Raw genomic sequence first — 24,948 nt, forward strand, 5'->3', positions numbered from 1 at the left:
GGCGCCCCATGCATCCATATTTTTAAAAAATACTGGTGTGTAGATTATTTTACCTGTGATATCTTTATCTGATGTCAGTACCAGATAACACTGGATTCATAGGATGAATTGGGAAGTGATATCTCCTCATTTAATTTTTGGAGAATTTGTGAAGAGTTGGTATTATTTCTTCTTTAAATGTGTGGTAAAACTCACCAGTGAAGCTGTCTGATTCTGGTATTTTCCTTGTAGGAATTTTTAAAAAATTAGTGTCTTTTCTTATTATAGGTCTATTCAGATTTTTTATTCCTTCTTGAGTTAGCTTTGATAATCTGGGTCTCTCTGGAATACCTCTATTTTACCAGGGTTATCTAATTTGTTTATACATAGTTGTTCTTAGCATTCCCTTATTTTCCCCTCTTTTTATTTCTATAATGTTAGTAGAAATGTCCCCTCATTTAGTCTTCATTTTAGTAATTTGAGTCTTGTTTCCCTCTTTTTTTGGTTAGGCTAACTAAAAGTTTGTCAATTTCCTTTATCTTTTCAAAGAACCAACTTTTGGTTTTATTAATTATACCTATTGTTTTTCCACCCCATTTCATTTATTTCTGCTCTGATTTTTATTATCTCCTTCCTGTTGATTGCTTTATGCTTATCTTGCTCTTACTTCTCTAACTTCATAAGGTGGAAGTTTAGGTTATTAATTTGAGGTCTTTCTTTTTTAAAAATATAGACAGTTATAAGTTTCCAAGAAACTGCTTTCGGTGCATTAATTTTTGGCATGTTATGTATTTAATTTCATTTGTCTCAAAGTATTTTCTACTTCTCTTTGTGTTTTCTTCTTTGATCCATCGGTTATTTAGAAGTGTGTTACTTAATTTCCACACATTTGCAAAGTCCCCAAATTTCTTTCTGTTATTGAATTCTAATTTCATTCCATCATGATTAGATGCATGAGTTCAATCTTTTATATTTGTTAAGACTTATTCTATGGACAAATCATATCTGTCCAATATACCATGTGTACTTTTTGTATTCTGCTGAAGATTTTGCATTCTGCTGTTGTTGTGTGGGATGTTCTGTATACATCTATTGACTCTAGTTTGTTTATAATGTTGTTCAAGTATTTTAGATCCCTTTTGGTCTCTTATTGTTCTGTTTATTAGTGGAAGTTAAGTATTGAAGCCTCTGTTACTATTGAATTACCTATTACTCCCTTAAATTCTGTCAGTGTTGCTTCATGTATTTTACAACTCTATTGTTAGGTGCATATATGTTTATAATTGTTATAATTTCTTGATGAATTGACCCCTTTCTTATTCTAGAATGTCTCTAACAATAATTTGCTCTTACATTTGCTTGCTTTTTCTCCCATTAGTGTGCAATTTTAGAAAATATTAAATATGTTCCAACCATTGGTAGTACAAAAATCATTTAAATTTTGGTTGTTTTAGAGTTCATTATTTTTTCCTTAGTGTACAGATACATTTGTGCTAGAAATCTGGCTCAGTGCCATGTTTAAAGAAGTTAATGCTCATATCGCTCTCTAGTGGACAACCATATACACTGACACTTCCTCTGTAGTGAAGGAAACCAGAAGAAGCACTCATAACTGTCACTGATGGAACCATGGACTACAGTCCTAGAAAGCCGTATAAATCCAACCCATAGAAACAGAGCCCAGTCTCCCACCTCACATTTTGGAGCCAGCAAAACCTGGACGTGGGGAAGCCTCCATTTTTTATTATAAGCCAACGCCCTGGGATATACAAAAGCAGTAAGACCACTAGGGGCAGTGTAACCAAAACAACATGAATTTGCTCCTTTGGTGAATCACAGAAGCTATACCAGGTGAGTTGTCGCACAAAGGAAACTTTATTCGCAGCAAATCAGGAGATGGCAAGGAATAACTTCCAAAGCCCTGACTCTTCAAGCAAGGGTGATTGGGTTTCTTTTGTTTAGGGTTAAGATGAATGTTTAGATGAGGAAGTCTTGTCATCATATGCAGAGGTGGGGCTAAGGTCATGCATGGGCCTCAAAGGAACATGCCTACCCATACATGTTATGCAAATGAGGCTGGTGTTCCCTCCTTGAATGGAGATCTTAGTATTATAATGAGGAAAAGGTGATTGTTGGTCATTCCAGAGGTTACTCCGTGGCCCCTCTGTGCAGGTGCAAGTCAGGGGTTTAGTTCAAACTGGTCTGGGTCATCTGGTCCAACTGGACGTCTTGTCACATCATTCACTATTGCCTGCAGGGTGGTTTTGCTGTCCATTAGCCTGAGTTAAGAGATAAGCTGGAGAGAAGAGCTTAAGAAAAAAAAAAATGTACGACAAAGGTCAGTGAGTACAAGCAGGTGGGCAGGAAAGGTCAGGTCTTGGGGTCTAGCTGGTGATAGGAGGATCCTGGGGAGGTTCCAAACCCAGAGATACTAGGATAAGTCCATTTAAGTTTTCCTGTTTTCATAGCAAACAAAGAAGAGAAACCCAGCAGTGGGTCAGATAGCTGGTCACAGCTTCTGCTTGACTTATACTGAGCAAATGTTGTTTCGGCAGGGTGTGGTTGCAGGTCTGTATGCAATGTTTTTCCTCCTCTGATTGCCTTCAAGGTCTCCTTAATTTGGTACTTAGGAGTTTGACAATGATGTGTTTTTTTTCTTTAAAAAAATGTTTTTAACGTTTATTCATTTTTGAGAGAGAGAGACAGAGTGCGAGTGGGGGAGGGGCAGAGAGAGAGGGAGACACAGAATCCGAAGCAGGCTCCAGGCTCCGAGCTGTGGGCATGGAGCCTGATGTGGGGCTTGAACCCACGAACTGTGAGATCATGACCTGAGCCGAAGTCGGACGCTTAGCCGACTGAGCCACCCAGGTGCCCCTCACATTTTTTTTTTCTTTAATATATCTTTGGCTTATATTCTTTCATTGACTTTGGAAAATTCTTGGCTATTATCTCTTCAAATATCCTTTACACTTCCTCTCACTCTCTTCTTCTGCGACTCCAATTACAAGTGTGTTAGCTCCTTATCCCACAGTTGTTCCCTTCCCTCCCTCCTCCTCCCCTTCACCTTTCTCTTACTCCTCACCCTCCTCATCCTCCTTCTTCTACTCCCTCTTTGTGTTTCAGTTTGTATGATTCCAGTCGACTTATTTCCAACTACACTGATTCTTTCCTCTGAAGTTTCCAGGCTGTTAGTAAGCTTATTGAAGAAATTCTTCATCTCTGATCCCATTTTTTAAATTTTATTTCTAGCATTTCCTTTGGACTGTTTGATAGTTTTTATCTTTCTAATGCAATCAGTACGCCATCAGTTAATGCCCATTGTCCATTTGTTCCATCAGATCTTTTAACATTTTAATCGTGGTTCTTTCAAATTCCCTGTCAATTCTCACATCTCGATCATCTCTGAGTCTGGATCCATTGAATGCCTTATTCCTTGAAGATGGATTGACTTTTCTTACTTTCTGTAGAAGCTATCTGTGATTATATTTAAATTCATCCGTGTTAGCGAACAGGAAATAAAAACTCACTGTGAGAGAAGGGAGAATCTGTACTGGGGACCCTCGTCTAATTGGAGGTTTCTGGGCAAGAGCTGAGTCTGGTAGAATACGTGACTGAGGTAGAAAGGGCCTCTGAAACCAGGCCTCCGCATAAGGCAGTCAGGCTTTGGCAAAAATAGCTAAGTGTGTGAATATAAACATTTTAAAAGCCACAGAATAAAATATCAAGTCTAAGACACACCCTGCAGCCTGCACAGGGATTCAGACAAGTAACAACATCACACACAGCAGGGATACCTCTGGCTGTACGCAACAAAGTTTGCTCGTTTGTTTGTTTTTTAACTAATGGGTTTCAATTTTTAAGACAAGTTTAGGGTTACCAAAGAAATGAGCAGAAAGTAAAGAGTTCACATATACCCCCTCCCAGTTTCCCCTATTATTATCTTGCATCGATGTATATTTGTTGTAACTGATGAACCAATGTTGATACATTATTATTAACTAAAGTCCTTGGTTTACATTGGGATTCACCCCCTGTGTTGTATAGTTCTATGAGGTTTGATGAATGCCTAGTGTCATATATCTGCCATTAGGACATCATATTCCTAGTTTCATGGCTCCACCTGTTCATGACTTCTTTCCTGGCAAACCCCTGCCAACCGCGGATCTTTTTACGGCGTGTACGGTTTTGCCCTTTCCAGAATGTCGTAGAGTTGGAAGTATATATTGTGTAGCCTTTTAAAATTGGCTTCTTTCACTGACAACACATGTTTAAAATTCCTCTGTGTCTTTGCATGGCCTGATAGCTCATTTCTCCTTACTGTTGGAAGATATTCCATTGTATGGATGTGGTGATGGTTAATGTTTACATGTCAATTTGACAGGGCCGTGGAGGGGGGCTGGAGGAGGCAGGCAGATATTAGGTTAAATATTATTCTGGGTATGTCTGTGAGGGTGTTCCTGGATGAGATTAACATTTGAGTCAACAGACTGAATAAGGCAGATGGCCTTCCCCAATGTGGGCAGGCTCCATCCAACCCACTGAATGCCAGAATAGAACAAAAAGCTGAGCAAGAGAGAATTCGCTCTCTTTGCCTGAAGGTCTTCAGGCTGGGACATCAGTCTTCTCTTGCCTTAGGACCCAGACTGGAACTTACATCATCAACTCTCCTCATTCTTAGGCCTTTGGACTGCAGATCTGTGGACTTTTTGTCCCAAATATATATTTAAGAGAGGAACAAAACAGCCCAGAGAGAGAGCCAGACTAACTTACACTCCTCCATATGGAACAACCTAGAAACCATATATTTACAAGGCCAGGCGAAAGCAGGGCAAATGACAAGAAGCGCCCCCCCATCAATTGGGACTTGTAAAACTCTACACCAGGGACATGTTCTACTTTTATTTCCAGATACATAATCAAGGTTTCTTCCAATGGTCTGCCTTGGTGCCTAGAATACAGCATTGGTAGACCCGGAGGAATTTGAGATGTATGTGGAGATGGGGTGGGTGGTGTTGCAGAATGAAACAGGATGGAACGTGAACCCTGTTTTACTCTTGTTATCGTTTGCCTACTGAATTCCCAGGCAAGTGTAGCCTGCAGAAACACAGATTATACGTAGAAATGTCCAGAACCATGAAGAAACATTTCAGACCCATTATCACACCACCCAAACCTGACCATTCTTAGCTCGAAATTTACCTGCCATCATTAATTTACTCAATTTGTCGGACATGTTATTTATCGGAAAGTACTGAACATTGCTAAGGTATTTTCTCCTCCTGTGTGTGTGTGTTTTTAATAAATGGTAAAGGGAGTTTTCAATCCCAGTTTAAAATTCTCGTGCAACTTTAAGCTAAAAAGCCAAAAGTCTAGGGTGAATCTATATTTATAAAGTCATAAGTGGCTAAGAATTGGAGTTATATAAAACATTTATACTTCTTTTCTTTCCCAGTGGTAAGGAGTGGAAGTGGAGGGCCAGCAGGCAAAAGACACACAGGCAAAAGCAGTCAGCTGACTAAACCTTCAGGTTTTAGTTAGATTCTTTTTTTTAAAAGTTTATTTATTTATTTACTTTGGGGGGAGGGGGGGCAGAAAGAGAGAATCCCAAGGAGAGAGAATTTGTCAGCACAGAGACCAATGCAGGGCTCGAACCCATGAACTGTCAGATCACAACCTGAGCCGAAACCAAGAGTCGGATGTTCAACCAAGTGAGCCACCCGTGTGCCCCTTAGTTAGATGCTTAAAGGAGAAGACTTTAAGTAGATTAGGTAAAATATCCTTCCAAGTATTTGCCAGTGCTTTATAACACGTTACCTTCTACCCCAGCTTGACCCGTTCATTGCTGGTGGGAATGCAAAATGGGCTGGACGCTTTGGAAGCCCATTTGGCAATTTATTACAAAACATCATACGCCATATAGTCCCATAATGGTGCTCCCAGGTGTTTTCCTAAATGAGCTGAAAACTTATGTCCACACAGAAACTTGTATGCAAATGTCTATAGCACCTTTGTTCATAATTGCCCCAAATTGGAAACAACCAAGGTGTCCTTCAATAAGTGAATGAATAAATAAACTGCGGTACAGAGAAACAGAACTAATAGAAAGTTACATATACGAAACTTTTATTTTAATGTAGTCAACTTGTCAGCCTTTCAAAAAATATTTTTGTGCTATTTGCATGTTGGTCAAATGAATCTATCCTATCCCAACATCATAAAGGTGTAGCTACAGATATGGATAATATATCCTTTATATTTTCTTTTAAAAGTTTGAATATTTGGGGCAATAATTTTTTGTCTGCTTTAGTTACTACTATATTCAAATGCCTGGAACAGTGTTGGCACAAAAAAAGGCGGGCGCTATTTGTTAAGAGAGTGGAACGAGAGGGGTACCTGGGTGGCTCAGTCGGTCGAGCAATCGACTTTAGCTCAGGTCATGATCTCAGGGTGTGGGAGTTCGAGCCCCGCATCGGGCTCTCTGCTGACAGTACAGAATCCACTTCCGATCCTCTGTCCCCCTCTCTCTCTGCCCCTTCCTGGCTCTTGCTTACTCTCTCAAAAATGAATAAACATTTATATGTATATAACAAAAAGAGCGGAACGAGAGGAAATGTTCAGGGGAAAACAAAGTAAAAATGGAAAATCAGAATCGTGAGGGGGAACTGCGACGTCTTTGATTTGTGAGACATAGAGCAGGGCCACGAGGCATACTTTTCAGCACTTCGGATTGATTGGAAATCAATGGGTGCCCATGTCGGGCACGATAAATCCTTGTGTTTGGCCATTATCCAACACAAAGTGAAAGAAGATAGCTACTGTCTGACTCAGCCACGACGTCAAATCAGGAAATAATGACACACAAAGGCGGCACTGTCACGCACGGTGGCTTCACCCAGCTGCTCAGAGGTCACCGTTGACGAGTTCCAAACTGGTTACTAAGTTGACAATGTGTCTACCCTGTTGGTAGGTTTGTTTAACGAATACTTTTATGGCATCTTTCTATTGTGTTTGCTTTTCATGTAGCATGAGACAAGTTTTACTTTGGTTTTAAAATGGTGAAGATAATCTAAGTTTTAAGCTGGTGGGCCCGGTGATGTTATTTCTGGCTCTCATAAATTTTAATCCAAACATAAATTCTCCTCTTCAGGTATTCTATTTTCCTTCAGCTCCTGAGGAGACACTTTCCATAGCCCTGACAGCTGTGGCCTTCAAAGCAGCATTGGCAATGACATTAATTACTTTCGTTAGATCAACATTCATTGTTCTTTGAATCAATCAATGTAAGAACTGCCTAGTATTTTCCTGCTACTAGTGGTACGATGTGGTCCCATCATCCTTGGGCTAAGAACCAAGGCAGGTATGTTTCAGAAGCTGCAATGACAGAAACCTGGGTTCCCAAACTGAGCCAGTAAAATCTCCTGTAGGATTAGCACCATAGAGAGGGAGGATGTAAATCACTGGATAAGTTAGACGTTGGCATCTGGTCAGAAGAAACATAGAGAACTTCTGTGGATGTGAAACTTCTGGGCAGAACTTACATCTTGATATACCACGGGACTCTGATATCATGCCCAAGGACTGAGGCATAGTTTTCGTCTCTTATTATCTTACCTTTAGCAATTCTGCTTCCTCTGTGACATACACATTTAGCATACCATGACTCATTATAAAACATGACTTCCCAATTTATCTGAACATGTTGCCTCATGTTACTGGTTGTCTGTATCTGGCCCACAATGCCTTTTGGCTGGGCACAAGTGTCACGGCAGATAAGCCGTATTAGCTAAATAGTGAAGGTTCCGACACATGCACCGTGAGTTGTCCAAGCTGCAAACCTGACCCCGAATTCCCCCAGTCCCTACCCCACCCCGCTGCCCCACCCCTATCCCTTCCCTCCTTTCTACCTGGATCCCAGGCCCCGTCCTGCCCCGCATCCAGTCCTACAGCCAGATCAGAGTTTATGGTTTCCTATGCTTTCTTAGTCCAGGTTGCATGCTTCTGTTGGTCACGGAGCTTTTAATGACCGGAGGCAGTGAGATCTTTCCACGTGGTATTCCTATCACACCACACAAATATGAAGTTAAAAAAGAATTTCTTTACAAATTCTATCCCTGGGAGTAGTATCAGTGAGTGCTTAGTGAATATTTTGCCTTGTGGATGGAAATATTTAACCTATACTCAAATATTGTTGGCTGTATTCTGGTACACTTTCTCACTCTGTCCACAGGGCAGTCATCTAGATATTGTTTTATTTTTTTTTAATGAAAAAAAATTTTTTTTGAGAGAGAGACAGCATGAGCAGGGGAGAAGGGAAGAGAAAGAGAATCTTTTTTTTTTTTTTTGACGTTCATTTATTTTTGACAGAGAGAGAGACAGAGAGACAGCATGAGTGGGAAGGGGCAGAGAGAGAGGGAGACACAGAATCTGAAACAGGCTCCAGGCTCTGAGCTATCAGCACAGAGCCCGACACGGGGCTCAAACTCCAGACCGCAAGATCATGACCTGAGCCAAAGTCAGACACTCAACCGACTGAGCCACCCAGGCGCCCCTAGACATCGTTTTAAAGTCAAACGTGTAGACACCGATTATCATTATTATTTATTTCAATACCTTGATTACGCTCATGGGTTCCTTCCAAAGAGAGCTTGATCACTTCTCCATAGTTTGGTTTGCTCCTATATAGCTCAGCCTCTTCCCACAGATCCCTCCCAGACATATTACGGGGCGTTTTTCATCATTGAGGTCCTTGGCTAGGTCTCTGAATGGGGCCCACTCTGCAAGGGGCCGCCGGTGCACCTTCGGTCTTCCCTACGTGTAAGGGTTTGTCACATGTTGTGACTCGTGCCACTTATTGGTACAGGGAAACGGCTCTTTTTCTGGATACTGTAGGTGCACAGAACTCCAGCTCTGAAGAGTAGCTGTGTCAAGAGCGACAGGACTGGGGAAAATGTACTGGAAAAGGAGAATGAAATTAAAGAGTCAACTTAAGGGGCACCTGGGTGGCTCAGTCGGTTGAGCGTCCGACTTCAGCTCAGGTCACGATCTCCGGGTTCATGAGTTCAAGCCCCGCGTCGGGCTCTGTGCTGACAGCTCGGAGCCTGGAGCCTGTTTCAGATTCTGTGTCTCCCTCTCTCTCTGCCCCTCCCCCGCTCATGCTCTGTCTCTCTCTGTCTCAAAAATAAAACATTTAAAAAAAATTTTTAAATAAAAAAAAATAAATAAAGGGTCAACTCAAAAACTTGGTGGATCTTAAGTTATGTTGTATTTACCACATATCCTTCTGTCAGTCCTACTCAACTCACTAAGCTTGGTGGCTTAGTTCTTAGTTCATTTGGACACAGTTAATTTTCCTTTTTTACCTAAGTCTTTTGTAGCATTAATAAAGCTGTGGGGGCACCTGGGTGACTCAGTCAGTTAAGTGTCCGACTTTTGGCACAGGCCACGGTTTCACCGTTTGTGGGTTCAAGACCCACATCAGGCTCTGTGCTGTCAGCCTGGAGCCCGTTTACGAGTCTTTCTCTCTCTGTCTCTTTCTCTCTCTCTCTCAAAATAAATAAATAAACTTTAAAATAAACTTAAAAATAAATAAATAAATAAATAATAAATAAATAAATAAGGTTGCAAATTCTTCTTCTGGGTTTGTTCAATAAATTGCTATCACATTGTTTCCCCAGTTTATGTAAACAAGGATTTATAAAGACTAAGCAAACAAGTAAACTTTGATTCTATTTAAAAAAATTTTTTAATGTTTATTTTTTTTTTGAGACAGAGAGAGCGAGCGAGCACGAGTGGGGGAGGGGCAGAGAGAGAGGGAGACCCAGAATCCGAGGCAGGCTCCAGGCTCTGGGCTGTCCGCACAGAGCCCCACGCGGGGCTTGAACTCACGAACCTCGAGGTCCATGACCTGACCCGAAGTCACATGCTTAACCGACTGAATCATCCAGGCGCCCCAAGTAAAGTTTGATTCTAATCTGAATAATAAATGATTAAAATAAAGTCTATTAATTCTGTTAAAAATGGTTAGTAACCATCAATATTTGGTATGTGTTTTGTTTGTTAAATTTAATTGATATAGGGAAAATAATACCCTCAGATAATTAATTTAGAACTCTTGTTTCTATTTTTTCTTTGCTCCTGAGTAATTTAAAAGACTGATTATAAATTTCCAAATGGAAAGAATGTATTTTGTTTTGATTTTTTATTATTTTGTTGTGAATTTCCACATTTTCTGCATTATGGTCCAAGAATGTGGTCTTATGTGGATTCTGATCTGGGGACTCTAAATTCTTCAGTGTGGCCTAATGTATCATCAGTTTTGGTAAGTATTCCATGTGGATTTCAGTATAGGGCTCTCTATAGTGAATTGGCAAACAAAACTAAGGGTCTGAACAAACAAAACAAAACCGACTGAGCCACCCATGTAAAATGGGTTAATTACATGAAAATTACATGAAAATTTTTACATGTTAATGTAAATTGTTAATTACATGAAATTTTTTAAATTTTTACTGTTCTCAGTTTGATATTTTTATTTCTCCTTAATTATAATTAACTTTCCTACTCTGGTTGGGGATTTCTCATTTTCTCCTTGTCATTCTGTCAAGTTTGTTTGCTATACATTTGAAGGTATATTGATAGGTACATTAGTGGTTCATCAATAAGGGATGCCTTCTCACTAATAAAGATTTTTGCCATATAGTCCAGTTGTTTTCATTTTTATAGTTATACTTTTCTTTATATTAGTGTTTGCCTTGTATATCTTTCCCGTTCTTTTTGTTCGCTTTTTTTTTTTTTTTTTTTTTTAATTTCAGAGGGAGAGAGAGCATGACTGGGTAGAGGGACAGAGGGGCCGAGGGAGAGAGAGAATCTCAAGCAGGCTGCATGCTCAGTATGGAGCCCAATGTGCGGCTTGATTCCCACGACCCTGGAATCATGACCTGAGCCAAATTCAAGGGTCGGACACTCAACCAACTGAGCCATCTAGGCACCCCTTTTTGGTCCCTTTTTATTTTTAATGTATGATTTTTGAATATTGAAGAGTTAGAATTTGTTTTTACCCCACTATGAGAGCTTCTGCCTTTTCTTTCTTTTTAAGTAGGATCTAGCCCAACGTAGGGCTCAAACTTACAACCTGAGGTCAAGGGTCACATGCTCTACCCACTGAGCCAGCCAGGCATCTCTGAGAGCTTCTGCCTTTTAATTGGATGAAATTATTGTATGTCTACTTTGTTTCTCATATCTTCCCATCCTAGTTTTTTTTTTTTTTTTTTTTTGCCAATTATCACTCTTTCCTATTCCTCATCCCCTTCCTACCTTTGTTGGACTGAGGATTTTTTTCTCTGCATATTTAATTTTCATTCTCTTTTATGGCATATATATAGATATCTGTATCTATATAGATGGATAGATATAGATATCTATCTTCCTAGCACGTAACATATACATGATGTATTAATAGAATAGTGCTTATACTCACATGTTTAATGCACTTACTTAATTTGTAGTCTTCTAGTAACATCTAGCGATATTCAGTGTCTTTTTATGTTCTCAAACGTGATTTGAGCATGGTTTGACTTCCCTCCTTCCATTCCAGAATCTTCTACGTGCAGATAATGTGCAAGGTAAGTTCCAGTTTGTTGTGTTAAAGTTTTGGCTCTTTTCACATTTTACACCAACAATTAGACTTTCTATATTTTGCTAGTATTACCATTATTTTTCACATCCCACACACATATCCCTCACTTTTCAAGTCGCTGTTTAATTTCCTAGAATATATCCCCAAACAATTCTTCTAGGAAGAATGAGTGGCTATGCCCCTTAGCCTGCTTATCCATGAGGGCTCCTCAGTTTTTCCAGGAACCACTTAGCTGAAGCAATGTCTGGCTTACCTGCTCCAGTTTCCACACTGAGAATTCTATCTGTGAGGAGGCCGCAATCGCCCTTTGCCCACCTGGGAAGAAGGAGAAGAAGAAGTGTGCCTGCTCTGTACCCAGATGCCCATGGATAATTCTAAATATTCCAAGAACTCTCTCTTGCTTCTCGTACTTACTTCTTTGGCCTTGGAGTTGCCGTAAAATGTCCACACCCTAAAACTGAAGCTTTTCTGCATATATTCCGGGCTACAGTTTTCTTGGGTAAAGGAACATGGCGCTTTAACATTTCTGTCCATCACTTGGCTGCTTCTGAGTGTCCCAGGGGAAGAGTCTGTTTCTGTTTAACTAGGACCTCCCTCGCTGTACTCACAACAGCAGAGCGGTCTGCCGGTTGAGTCAGATGCAGCTCTGGTGAGCTGTGTCCAAAGCCCAGAAGCTAAACGGTGTCATGTTTTCATAGTGGCCATATGTACAGGGTGGTACAGTAGACTCAGTGATGACTTTCCAAGGATGTCCATGGAGTAATGCCCAGAATTGGCCAAAGTGTTAACGTACATGGTAAAAGGAACTTTGCAGTTGTGATGAAGGATCACATTAAGTTGGAAAGAACGTCCTGTACAGTATTACCAATGTGGGCCCAATGTAATCATGAGACTGGGGAAAGGGTTACAGTCAGAAAGGCAGATGTGGCCACAGAAGCTAAGTTCAGAGACATGAACTTTGAAGATGGAGGAAGGGACTTGAGCCAAAGAATGCAGGCAGCTTGTAGAAAAGCAGGGAAATGAATTCTCCACTACAGCCTCCAGAAGGAACACAACTCTGCCAACACCTTGAGTTTAGCCCCTAAAACCCCATTTCCACCTTCTGACCTCCAGAAGTGTAAGGTAATATATTGGTGCTGTCTTAAGGCACTAAGTTTGTTATGCTTTGTTATAGCAGCAATAGGAAACTAATGCAGTGGCATCTTTCTCCAGCAATAATGACTCTTTGGGTGTGGGTTCTCTATTCCCCATGCTCCCTTCAAGGTAGGGTGGTCCAAGCCAAAGCTCTTCAGAGAAACCTGTTTCCTCTTCCTTGCCCTAGAGTCAGAAGAACGGACAGGTGCCAGTTACCTTACAAATGGGAATCCGTGGAGGTTTGCGCTTCAGTGGAACAATGCTATCGGGTTGTGTTGGCTACCATAAAGGCAGAACAACCCAGGAAAGTCATTGGGACTGGTGAAAGATGAAATCAGGGATGTGGGAGGAAGAAGCAAGTAAAAGAAAGGGCCTCTGCCCTGATGAACCACGCCGGAGAGCTGGGTGGAAGGCATAGTCTCACTGGCTAGATTCTCTACCCCGGCTGTGAGACCACAGGGTAAAGAAATCTCCAGATTATTTCCTGAAAGTTCTTCACCCCAGCTATTACATCTAGAAGCAACCTGCTCTTGCAGATATGTGTCAATGCTTCATAAGCACAAGTTGACCTCTGGATACTGGGTCAAGGCCAGTCCCCGGACCCGACCTCCCAGACCCAGACATGCCATCCCTTCACTTCTCTCTCTAAGAGAGAGAGAGAGAGGGACAGCGAGACAGAGACTCATCGGCAGAGCTGGCTCACCCTCTACCTTTACAGTAACTCTATTTCAGGGGCCTCATTCCCCATATCTAGTCTGGTTGATCTGGGAGATCCCCATAACTTCAAATCTTACAGAACAAGAATTAGAACACAGCTTCCTTGCCTCGAAAAAGTCTCTGAACTCTTTAACTGCTTCTTGCCCCTCCCCACACAAGAAAAATGTGCTTCCAGGTGATTTTCCTGTCCCTGGGGTCGACTGTGAAGCATGTAGCAATTATAAAGAGAGCAAGTTAACCAAACGTAATTTTTGACTGTGTACCCTTCCATGGTTGGGCATGAATCCTTACTCTGACTTTCCATGAATTCTTCCGACAAACTTTGCCCCTCATGCTGTCGTGTATCTTTAATGGTAGAAATCAAGTGACACAGTTCCTGGCATATTAAAAATGCCCAGTACACATGAATTACTTTGAAGTTATACTGTAGCAGAGAATACTGATTGCTTCACCATATCCATTCTCCCTTCTTTAATAATAAAACCCTAGGAAGTGTGTTTGGCTAGAAGAGGATATCTCTTAGACCCTTAGCAATTAGATATGGCCAGTGAGATGTAACTAAGTATTCTCTGAGGCTTAGCTCCATAAAAGGAGGGGACCTGCCTTTTGGCAGGTCTTTTCTTCCTTTTTCCTGTGTTTGGAGTATGAACATGGCGGCTGGAGCAGAGCAGGACTCTTGCGTCATTTACTTCTAGATTATTTTTATGTGAGAAAAATTAACGGCTCTATTGTTTCAGCCACTTTATTTTGGATTTCTGTGGGCAGCTAAATATAATCCTGACCAAATCAAGCATATTTTTCCTTGCCCGTAGAGAACAGAAGAAAAGAAACATGGAGAGAGGACGGAGGAAATGGCAGAGGGTGGGGGCGGTGGGCGGAAAGGAAAACAAAACAGTGTTAAGATTCTAGGGGTGGTGTATTCCCTGAAGTCTTTCAAAGAACAAAAGGTACATATGTGTGCTGCTGTCACACGTGTGTTGGCGACACGAATTAGCTCATACGCAACTGGTAAGCAGGGAAATGGTATCAGTGAAACAATGGTGAGGTCACTTTGGTTCATAAACCATTTTTCCTGCATGTGATTTCCAAGAAATCAGGAGCAAACTTTCTCCACAATGAAAGCCAGCCTTAGCAATACATGAACGCCATAAGAAAAATCCCACAAGGTATCTTCCTTTCCCGAAAGCAAGGGCTGGGGTGGTGATTCCAAGAACTGCTACACATTTTCCAACATTAAACTTTTTGATGAAGTTGTGAAGACAGATAAGGAAGTTGCAACAATATTTCCTTCTATATTAAAAAAAAAAAAAAAAAGATGAAGCCTCCTGAATCAGATGTTTCATTTTGATAATCTGGTCTCTTGCAAGCAAATGACCTTATGTTTCAAGGAAGAAAGTGCAAGCCACCAAGTTCAAACGCTACCCAGGGCAAGCTGCTAGTGGAGACTAACTGAGCCTTAAAAAAAAAAAAAAAAAAAAAAAAAAAGATGTTTGTTGTTTTGTTAGCGCTCCTGTTATAAAGTTGCATGGCATGGTCTGCCCCTAACCCTATTTATCCCATATGCCTGTTATTTTTAGCACATGTTTTGGTAGAATGCAAAGCTTTAAATGAATGCATACATGATTTTATACATATAAAAAAATTAGATGTTAAGAAAACAATAAGAATAGCTCTAGAGCAAACTATAACTGATAAAGTATTCCTCTTCCACATCTTAGCACCAGTTCTTTAGTCCAGCTTGGCTTTCCAACCCGCTTCCTTGTATAATTTCATTTCTCTTATTATCTAGAATAAAATCTTGAAAAACGCCAAGCCTTAAACATTTTACCCTCCATGCTCCTTTTCTCAGGAGGCTACTAGGGGAAATACTCTTGCAGATTGCGAGCATGAATGGAGGCATGCAAGAGTGAGGGGCTCAGGGCAGGAAAGCAGTGAGGTAAGGTCTAAGGCGATGGTGACATGGTGACGGAAGGTCCCGGAAAACCTCTGGGGCTAACGCAAGACAAATGGCTCAGACAGGCTTCCTTGGAAATGCAAAGGAGGGGATCCGCTTGTGCCTATGGAAAAGTAACATCTAAAGGTATTTTGCAGCTCTACTGGGGACACCAGGAAGAATCAGCGGTAAGACCACAGACAGCCAGTCCTGACTTGACTCAAGAAACAAGAGACAGGACAACACTTGCACCTCCCACTATACAGTGTGGGTCACGCATCCTACGCTGGCCATTAGGACGGAAGAATAACAACATGGATGTCATCCTGTTACATTTCAAGAGTTCCAGTAACAGCCCTGTGCTTTTAATAGGAGATTTACTTGCCCTGAGCCCATGGGATATTTTGTGCTTTTGTGCCGGTGGCCTAGCTCAGAGGGTTTCCCTCCGTCCTAAAACCCTGGTCAGGAAGCATCATCTCTGCACATTTTCCAGAGGTATAAAATTCTGATCGTCTAGTTGCTCTTTTTGAGTGTGCTTATCTAGACCTTTGGCTTCAAATAACAATAGTACACCTGTTTCTCTCAATTTCCTATGCCCAGCCCCGATCTTGCTCCTGAAAGATTCCTTGCGAATCTTATACGCCTCTTTGACGGATACTGGGTTTATTGTGATATAGGCCTCCCTTGCAAAAGGTGGGCCTTCATAAGGTCAATCACTGAAGAAGAGGCTGATCCTTGGAGAGGAAACAACCTCTTAAAATATATACAGGTGAATACCTATTCTTTTCAAACTATTCCAAAAAAAATAGAAGAGGAAGGAAAACCTCCAAATGGATTCTCTGAGGCTAGTAGTACCCTGACACCCAAAACAGATAAAGACACCACAAAAAAGGAGAAATACAGGCCGGTATCTCTCGTGAATATAGATGCAAAAATTCTCAACAAAACAGCAAACTGAATCTGACAAGATATTAAAAAAAAAAAATCATACACCATGATCGGTGGGATTTATACCCCGGATGTAAGGGTGGTTCCATATTTGCAAAGCAATCAACGTGATCTATCACATCAAGAAAAAGGAAAAATACCGTGTGATCATTTCAATAGATGCGGAAAAAACATCTGACAAAGTACAACATCCATTCATGATAAAAACCCTCTGCAAAGTAGGTCTAGAGGGAATATACTTCAATATAATAAAGGTCTTATGTTAGAAACCCACAGCCAACGTCATGCTCAATGGTGAAAACCTGAGAGCTTTTCCCCTAAGGTCAGGAACAAGACAAGGATGCCCACTCTCACCACTTTTTTTCAACATGGTACTAGAAGTCCTAGCCACAGCAATTAGACAACATTAAGAAACAACAGGCATCCAAACTGGTAAGGAAGAAGTAAAATTCTCACTGTTTACAGATGAGGTGATAGTATATATATAAAACCCTAAAGACTCCACCACAAAACGACTAGAACACATAAATGAACTCAGTAAAGTTGCAGGATACAACATTATCGTACAGAAATATGTTGCATTCCTATATGCTAATAATAAAGCAGCAGAAGGTGAAAGCAAGAAAATAATCCCATTTACAATTACACCGAAAACAATAAAATATCTAGGAATAAACTTAACCAAAGACGTGAAAGACACCCGTACTCTAAAAACTACAAAATACTGATGAAAGAAATTTAAGATGACACAAAGAATAGAAAGACATTCTATGCTCATGGATTAGAAAAACAAACACTGCTAAAATGGCCATATTACCCAAAGCAATCTACAGATTTAATGCAATCCCTATCAAAATACCAACAGCATTTCCCACAGAGCTGGAACAAACAATCCTAAAATTTGTCTGGAACCACAGAAGGCCTTGAATAGCCAAAGCAGTCTTGAAAATGAAAAACCAAACTGGAGATATCACAGTTCCAGACTTCGAGTTACATTACAAATTGGTAATAATTAAAATAGTATGATACCAAGCATAAAAATAGACACAGAGATCAACAGACTGGAAGAGAAAGCCCAGAAATAAGCCCACAATTATATGCTCACTTAATCTTTGACAAAGAAGGAATGAATACACAAAGGGGAAAAGTCTCTTCGACAAATGGTGTTGGGAAAACTGGACAGCTACACACAAAAGAATGAAAGGGGACCACTTTTTTTCACTATACACGAAAATAAATTGACAATGGATTAAAGATCTAAATGTGAGGCCTGAAACCATAAAAATCCTAGAAGAAAGCACAGGAAGTAATGGCTCTGACATTGGCCACAGAACATTTTTCTTTTCTTTTTTCTAAAAAAATTTTGTAAAATGTTTATTTTTTTTTTAATTTTTTAATGTTTTTATTTATTTTTGAGACAGAGACACAGCATGAGCAGGGGAGGGGCAGAGAGAGAGGGAGACACAGAATCTGAAGCAGGCTCCGGGCTCTGAGCTGTCAGCACAGAGCCAGACACAGGACTGGGAACTCACAGACCATGAGATCATGACCTGAGCCAAAGTCGGATGCTTAACCAACTGAGCCACCAAGGTGGCCCTATGGGACATTTTTCTTAGGCAAGGGAAATGAAAGCAAAAATAAACTATTGGGACTACCTCAAAATAAAAAGTTTCTGATAGCAAAACAAAACAAAACAAAACAAAAAAAAACCAAAAAACAAACAAAAAGGCAACCTATTGAATGGGAGACGATATTTGTACATGGCTTCTCCAATAAAGGGTTAATATCCAAAATACATGAAGAACTTATACGGCTCAAACCCAAAAAACAGATAATCCAATTTAAAAATGGGCAGAAGACATGAACAGACATTTCTCCAGGAGACATCCAGATGCCCCACAGACATGTGAAAAGATGCTCAACATCACTCATCATCAGGGAAATGCGAATCAAAGCTAGAATGAGATACCACCTCACGCCTGTCAGGCTAAAATCAAAGTCATAAGAAATCACAAGTGTTGGTGAAGATATGGAGAAAAAAGAACCCTCTTGCGCTGTTGGTGGGAATGCAAACTAGTGCAGCCACTACAGAAAACACTGTGGAGGTTCCTCAAAAAGTTAAAAATTGAACTCCCGTATGATCCAGTAGCCACACTACTGGGTATTTACCCCCCCAAAATACAAAAACACTAATTCAAAGGGATCCATGCAACTCTACGTTTATAGCAGCATTATTGACAATAGCCCAAATCGGGAAGCAGCTCAAGCGCCCATTGACTGAGGAATTAAGATGTGGTGTATATACCTATACTATAAATATTATTAAAAAATGAAATCTTGCCATTTGCGACACCATGGATAGAGCTAGAGAGCGTAATGCTAAGTAAAATAAGTCAGACTGAGAAAGACAAATAGCCCGTGGTTTCACTCATATTTGGGATTTAAGAAACAAGACAGAAGAACTGAGGTAAATGAGAGAGAGAGAGAGACAGAGAGACCAAGAAGCAGACTCTTTACTAGAGAGAACAAACTGATGGTCACCAGAGGGGAGACGGGTGAGGAGATAGATGAAGTACTTGATGAGGATTAAAGAATACGCTTATCATGATGAAAAAACAATTAAAAATACACATGCAAGTGAGATCATGAATTCCTCCCTCTGGCCTTGTTTTGTTTCTTTTCATTGCACAATCTGCCGCTTAACTTGCGGTTTTGAGTTACTTCCCTGTGCAATCTTTTGGAATGCATTTTCCGTGACAACAGGGAATCCAAACTTATGTTAAAAATCTAACGGTTGGAGTGGTTAAGAATGCAAATAATACAGCCAGGTGACAAAGTGTTCAAGGGATATCTTCTGAGCCTGGCGACATGAGCAGGCAAAACATTTTTTAAAAACCTGTCTCAACTTACTTTTTGGTCCGGCAGCTGAAACATCCTATCGACACTGATGATTACAGAACTCTTAAGTTCTGACTTGTTAAAATGGGAACAACAGGGGCGCCTGGGTGGCTCAGTCGGTTAAGCGTCCGACTTCAGCTCAGGTCACGATCTCGCGGTCCGCGAGTTCGAGCCCAGTGTCGGGCTCTGGGCTGATGGCTCAGAGCCTGGAGCCTGCTTCCGATTCTGTGTCTCCCTCTCTCTCTGCCCCTCCCCCATTCATGCTGTGTCTCTCTCTGTCTCAAAAATAAATAAATGTTAAAAAAAAAAATTTTTAAATGGGAACAACAATGGGAACGTGGGTCCCAGGAACCAAAAAATACGGTAACTCTAGACGTGTAGAAAAATAGCCGTTCCCCGGGCACAGCGCCAGGCATCAAAGACCATTTCCAGCATAGACCCAGCCCTCAGGAAGTTTCTATAAGATGAAGTAATGATGACATAGAAGAAACGATAGGGAAGAAAAGCAAAGACAAGGCCATTTCTGATGACGCGCAAAATTACATACGAAGGGCTATCGAAAGAGCTGAAGGATGAGGGGGCCATCCAAAGGTCAAGTTACTACAACTGCCTCATTATCCACACGCGAGAGACTGAATGATTGAAACTGTAGTAATTTTCCATATGAGTACAGTTCAGAAATTATGCATTTTCCTGGCTGTGTAAATGCAACTGCTACGGCTCATTCTGAACATCTGGAACGCTTTTGGCCACGCGAAACTTGGAACAGAGCATTTGGCATCCTTGTGAAGGGTGTGTGCTTTCACCGTTTAGGGAGGAATCCCAGAGAGAATGCCACAGTTAAAAGCAAATACCATTTGTAATATACCGAAAGAGTACTGGCCTGTGAGATAGAGGAATACCCAGCTGATAAATGATGGAGCCCAGGGTAACCTAAATGTCAATGTGGCACATCTCCTGCGAAATGCGGATGCATTCAGAGACTTTAATGATTTTACTTGCTTAATAGAACCCAGACGCTCCTAACTATTCCAGGTATTATTAAGCATTAAATTGAATTTGAGTGGACACAACATATTATGGTGTTCTTTCAATAATCGTTTCGGACACTGGTGTAGAAAGAGCCGTGTCCTTTTATCAACATGGCTGTTTCGCATGCGCTACAGTAAATTCTTGTATATTGCTGACCATCTCCTCATATTTTCTGTTATAAGAATTCTGTATCCAGTGCACTACAGTGTATTTATATTTCTTGCCTCGGAAGTGTTATTCATCAGGGTCAGTGAAAGAATATGGAAAATAGAACCTTGAAACAAAGCAAATGACCCAATTGACAGTTGAAACTCTTTTTTTTAAGACCCACTTCACGTTAGCTTTGCTTTAAAATTTTTCAGTAGCCCCCTAGAATATTTCTATTTTGTGGAGGAGAGGGCTTTCTAAATGAGATGAAATGTATTTTAATTTCTTAGGGAAGTGGAATTCAACACACACCTTTGAAATGAGAGTCAAGTGCCATGATGTAAGTTAATTCAACTATATTTACGAGTTATGTTTAACTTATTGGTATGTCATCCAACCATACTTTTATTACCTGTGAAAGGTGTGGCTCATGACTGTGATGGAATATTTATTTATTTATTTATTGGGGGGGCCGGGGAGAGACTCTTAAGCAGGTTCCACGCCCGGTGCAGAGCCCCAAGCAGGACTAGATCTCACAACTGTGAGATCCTGATCTGAGCTGAAATCTGGAGTTGGTGGCTTAATCAACTGAGCCACCTAGGCACCCCTGTGATGGAATTTTTAGTGCAGACGACCAGTTCAACATGACGAAATCACCTATGATGAAGGAATTTTAAACACAGCTTTGTAAAAGAAGGCAAGAACCCCAATCCAAAGGAATACATGTGCCCCTATGTTTATAGCAGCATTATTTACCATTGCTAAGATATGCAAGCAAACCCAGTGCCCATCAATTGATGGGCATAAAGCAGATGGGATAAAGCAGATGTGGCATATATTCACAATGGAATATTATTCAGCCATAAAAAGAATGAAATCTTGCCATTTGCAATGACACGGATGGAGCTAGAGGGTGTGATGCTTAGTGACATAAGTCGGTCAGAGAAAGACAAATACTATATGATTTCACTCATACGTGGAGTTTAAGAAACAAAACAAGACCAATAAGCAAAGGGGGGGAAACATCACTGTATGTTAACTAACTGGAATTACAATTAAAACTTAAAAGTAGCTTTGTAAAAATTGTGAATACCTGGGAAAAAATGGTAATTTAACAACAGAGATGATTATTATTTACACATCAGTGTTCTATTGTAAAATAACCAGTCACACTACATCCAAACTTAAGAAGTAATATTTACTAAGGAATAATTATTCACTCTTTGCAAGTGTCTTTACACTTAAGTCAATGTTCTTTTGAAATAGGGAGCACCCCTTGCATATTTAAGAAGTGACTGAATTGACATATTATTCACATATTTGTTTTCCAGGAAAGTATTCTCTTTTAAGTGAGATTCTCTAGAATGTACGTAAATTTGTTCCAGAAAAGTCAGCTGAGGAGGGTTTTAAGTGGTGGTTTCACTGTTCAATAAAACATTGTTCATAACCTTGTTGATGCAAAACCCTGAGGAAGGAAATGTGTTCCGGAATGAAGGTTAACATTATAAAGAGTTTAGGGCAGTCTGGTTAGTCATGTGGCTGAGAGCTTAAAAAGGAAGAGAAAGTTACATAATTCAATAGAGCAAGTGACCTATAAGTGATTGACTGTTTTTTGTCTTTACGGTAAAATGAAATCTTTAGAAATAGCAATAATGCTAATTAGGATAGTACTATTCATTATTAGTATTTCAAGGGCCTGAAAAAGACAAAGTTCTCAGTTCTGGAGATTGAATAAAAATGTATCGTAGTCGTTCCTATCTTTACTGCTACCCATAAGCAACATTATAAACCAGGAAGAGATCCAAGGTGCAATTTTTAAATAATAGTCCTATACTTTAGGCATTGCGTGGAATATAAAGAGATTTTAATATATAGTAGTATCTTTAAAAAAAATTTTTTTTAATGTTTATTTATTTTTGAGAGAGACAGAGACAGAATGCAAGTGGGTTAGGGGCAGAGAAGGAGACACAGAATCAGAGGCAGGCTCCAGGCTCTGAGCTGTCAGCACAGAGCTGGACGCGGGGCTCGAACTCACGTGCCGTGAGATCACGACCTGAGCCGAAGTCAGACGCTCAACCGACTGAGCCACCCAGGCGCCCCAATATATAGTAACATCTTTGGTTAGGCATACCCTACCATGGTCATTGTCAGAGCATATTCGTATTTGTGGATCTGTTTTTGTATCAGACCAAGGAAAGTAACATGTTCTGGAAAATAACATTAGCGTCTGTGGCTACCCCATGATCATGGTTTGGGCCTAAACTAATAAATAATATGTTGATCTTACTATGCCTACATAAATATTATTCAAAGATGAGTCATGTAAAGCGATATGATTACATTTCTTTTCTTGGTCAGTTTGCCTCATTTTTTCCCACTGGTTTGTACTCTAATTTCTTATTAATTCATCTCCCCTCTCCCAGAAGCAGGAAACTCTTGCTATGTTCACATACATTACTTTTCTTGGAGACATGCCGCCTAGAGCCCTCTATCATCCAGTTTCAAATGGGATCGCTCCTTTCTGGGCCTCTTACATACCTGTCATCCCAGGGTCTCCCTTCAACAACATCCTTCACCAATGTTTGCCTCTTACTGATGCTGAAGCCTCTGTGTTGTGGGAAACTTCTCACCTCCTTTGACTTGCGGTCTTATTTTTGTGCAGCAAGTGCACATTTAATTTGCCACTTACTTCCTGTCAAAGAGAGCATGAGAGAAACTTTATGATTGATTCTTTGTAGTATGTAGAAAAAGTCTTCGTTCTATCACACTCGAATGATCTTGTTCGGTTCAGTATACAGTTGTCGCTTAGAAATCACTTTCCCTTAGAATTTTGAAGGCATGGCTCCATTGTTACGTAGCTTCAAGACTTTCTGGTGGGAAGTCCAATCCATTCAGATTCTCAGTCGGGAGCTTAGGACATGTTTCTTCTACCTGGGAACCTATGCACAAACTCAGTCTCCAATGCTGTCTCCTCCTTAAACGCTGGGAACCAAGGCTGAAAGTACCAACTCTCTAATCACAAGCTTGGTCTTTCACAAGCTTGGTCTTTCTGGCAACCAGCCTCCATCACCGAAGCTATCTAGGGCTCCTTTCACACGGCCATTAGCTACCTCATTAGCATAACAAAGACGCACATTATCACTGGAAACTTGAAGGGTTTCTGAAGCTCTGGTCCAGGAACTGGAGACAAAGACTAAACATATAAAGACCACAGACTGTCCTCTGGCCTTTGACCAATGCATAATGTCATTGTCTACCATTATGGTATCATGCAAAAGAGCTTCACCACCTATGTTTCACCCACCCATCCTTCCTGTTATTCCTCAGACTTCGGGCAGCTATTTTTTACTGCCTCTATGATTTTACTTTTCCCATAATGTCGTATGGTTAGAATCATACAGTATGTAGCCTTTTGAGACTGGCTGCTTTCACACAGCAATATGCAGTTAAAGTTCCCCCCATGTGTTTGCATGACTTAATAGCTCACTTCTTTTTATCGCTGAATAATCTCCCATTGTATGGGTGTATCACAGTTCATTTATCCATTTAACTTATTGAATGATACCACGTTTGCGTCTGGTTTGGGGCAATTATGAATAAAGCAGCTCCAAATATTCACGTGCAGGGTTTTGCATGGGCATAAGTTTTCCACTCATTTGAGCAAACATCCATAAGTGTGGTAACTGGTTCGTGCGGCAAGACTATGTTGACCTGTGTAAGAATATCCAAATGATCTTCCAAAGTAGATGAACCATTTGGCTATCCTCTCGCAACGAATAGGCATTCTTTTTGCTCCCCGTCCTCACTGGCATTTGGTGTTGTAATTTGGATTTTAGCCTTTCTAATAGGCGTATAGTGCTATCTCATTGTTGCTTTAATTTGCATTTCCCTAAGGTCATATGCTGTTGAGTCTCATCATACACTTCCTTGCCATTTACATATCTGATGAAGTGTCTGTTTCAGATCTTTTGCCCAGTTTAAAAAAAAAATTTTTTTTTAACGTTTATTTATTATTGAGAGACCGAGAGGCACAGAGCGTGAGCAGGGGAGGGTCAGAGAGAGGGGGAGACACAGAATCCGAAGCAGGCTCCAGGCTCTGAGCTGTCAGCACAGAGTCCAACTCGGGGCTTGAACCCACGAACCCTTGAGATCATGACCTGAGCCAAAGCCGGTTGCCCAACCAACTGAGCCACCCAGGCACCCCAGATCTTTTGCCCAGTTTTAAATTGGGTTGTTTTCCTATTGTTGAGGTTTAGGTGTTCTTTGACTATTTTCGATACAATCCCTTCATCAGATATGTATTTTGCAAATATTTTCTTGTAGTTTGTAGCTTGTCTTTTCATTTTGTAAACAGTGTCTTTCACAGAAGTTTTAAATTTTAATGAAGTCTAACTTGTCAATTTTCTATTTCATGGATTGTGTTTTGGTGTTGTGTCTAAAAACTTGTGACCAAACCTAAGGTCACCTAGTTTTTCTCCTATGTTATTTTTCAGAAGTTTAAAGTTGTATGTTTTAAATTTAAGTC

The 24,948-nt window shown here is 40.5% G+C and overlaps 1 long non-coding RNA gene across 1 annotated transcript; it reads right to left on the reverse strand.

Moving 5' to 3' along the window:
- Positions 1–1,835: 1,835 nt before the first annotated feature.
- On the reverse strand, positions 1,836–23,390 carry LOC109250284 (uncharacterized). The gene is made up of 3 exons (XR_002072969.2): positions 22,962–23,390; positions 11,868–11,929; positions 1,836–2,288 (listed from the first exon to the last, which is right to left on the reverse strand). It is a non-coding gene; the product is annotated as an uncharacterized LOC109250284 (long non-coding RNA).
- Between the last annotated feature and the right edge of the window lie 1,558 nt (positions 23,391–24,948).

Source organism: Panthera pardus, unplaced genomic scaffold (assembly GCF_024362965.1).
Source record: "Panthera pardus isolate Hobbes unplaced genomic scaffold, ASM2436296v1 HiC_scaffold_7, whole genome shotgun sequence".
NCBI classification, from domain to species: Eukaryota; Metazoa; Chordata; class Mammalia; order Carnivora; family Felidae; genus Panthera; species Panthera pardus.